This window comes from Malurus melanocephalus, unplaced genomic scaffold (assembly GCF_030028575.1).
Source record: "Malurus melanocephalus ecotype Western Australia unplaced genomic scaffold, MMel_1.1 scaffold_6180, whole genome shotgun sequence".
Taxonomy (NCBI): Eukaryota; Metazoa; Chordata; class Aves; order Passeriformes; family Maluridae; genus Malurus; species Malurus melanocephalus.
Window position 1 is genome coordinate 1 of NW_026629411.1, and position 1,568 is coordinate 1,568.

General features: G+C 61.4%; 1 long non-coding RNA gene across 1 annotated transcript; it reads left to right on the forward strand.

Annotated features, from left to right (window-relative positions):
• The first annotated feature begins 11 nt into the window (after window positions 1-11).
• LOC130588537 (uncharacterized) lies at window positions 12-1,530 on the forward strand. Its single transcript, XR_008966982.1, has 3 exons — window positions 12-140; window positions 238-300; window positions 1,372-1,530. It is a non-coding gene; the product is annotated as an uncharacterized LOC130588537 (long non-coding RNA).
• Window positions 1,531-1,568: the final 38 nt, after the last annotated feature.

Here is a 1,568-nt window from a genome sequence, read left to right on the forward strand (position 1 = left end):
TCCCTCTCCCCCCTGCCCACCCCAGGCTCCTGGTGAACCTCACCCAACCAGCCCTGCTGTGTTTCGGGAAGGTCCCAACCGATGCCACCTCCCGCCACCACTTCCTGCAGGTTCTGTCCCACCTGCAATCCTACAAAGAGGTGAGGGGTGCCCTGGGGTGCCCGGGGGATATTTGGGGCGGGGGGCTCCACCGCAGCCCCCTCCCCTCGCTCACGGGGTGGGGGTCTCCATCCCCAGGCTTTCGCCAGCGAGAAAGTGTTTGGGGTGCTCAGCGAGAAACTCTACGGGCTCCTGCAGCTGGTGAGGGCATTGTGGAATTGTGGGGTCAGACATTGAGGGGTTCTTTTTGGGGTTAGGGTTTGGGTTTGGGGTCTATGGGGTCTGTCAGGGGTTCCTGTGGGGTCTGTCCCTGCTCGGTGTCCCCATGGGATTGTGGGGTCGGATGTTGGTGGGGTTCCTTGTTAGGATTAGGATTGGGGTCTGTGGGGTCTGTCCCCAGGGGGATATGGGGTTTGACCTTGATGGGGGTCCCCATGGGATTGTGGGGTCTGACCTTAGTGGGGTCCCCATGGGCACCATGGGGTCTGTCCTTGCTCAATGTCCCCATGGGATTGTGGGGTCTGACCTTGATGGGGTCCGTATGGGATTGTGGGGTTGGACCTTGAGGGGGTTCTTTTTGGGGTTTGGGTTTGGGGTCTATGGGGTCTGTCAGGGGTTCCTATGGGGTTTGTCCCTGCTCAGTGTCGCCATGGGATTGTGGGGTCAGACATTGGTGGGGTTCCTTGTTAGGATTAGGATTGGGGTCTGTGGGGTCTGTGGGGTCTGTCCCCAGGGGGGTATGGGGTTTGACCTTGGTGGGGTCCCCATGGAATTGTGGAGTTTGTCCCTAATCAGTGTCCCCATAGGATTGTGGGGTCTGACCTTAGTGGGGTCCCCATGGGGGCTATGGGGTCTGTCCCTGTTCAGTGTCCCCATGGGGCTGTGGGGTCTGTCCTGGGGGATATGGGGTCTGTTCTTCATGGGGTCCTGGGGGATTGTGGGGTCGGAGCTTGAGGGGGTCCTTTTTGGGGTTAGGGTTAGGATTGGGGTTTGGGGTCTGTGGGGTCTGTCAGGGCTCCCCAATGGGATTGTGAGGTCTGACCTTGATGGGGATCCCCATGGGGGCAATGGGATCTGTCCTTGCTCAATGTCCCCAGGGGCTGTGGGGTCTGTCCCTGCTCGGTGTCCCCATGTCACTCTGGCTATCCCCGTGTCACTCCGGCTGTCCCCATGTCCCCGTGTCACTCTGCTGTCCCTGTGTCCCCATGTCACTCTGGCTGTCCCTCCCCCATGTCCCCATGTCACTCTGCCATCCCTCCCCCGTGTCCCCAGGACTGGGAGCAGCGGCAGGAGGAGGACACTCTGCTGATCGAGCGCATCCTGCTGCTGGTGCGCAACGTTCTGCACGTCCCCCCCGACCCCGCCGAGGAGCAGGTACCGGGCTGGACCCTGCCCTGGTGACCCCAAAGTGACCCCACAGTGACCCCACAATGACCCCAGAGTGACCCCAATGTCCCCCGATGTCCCCA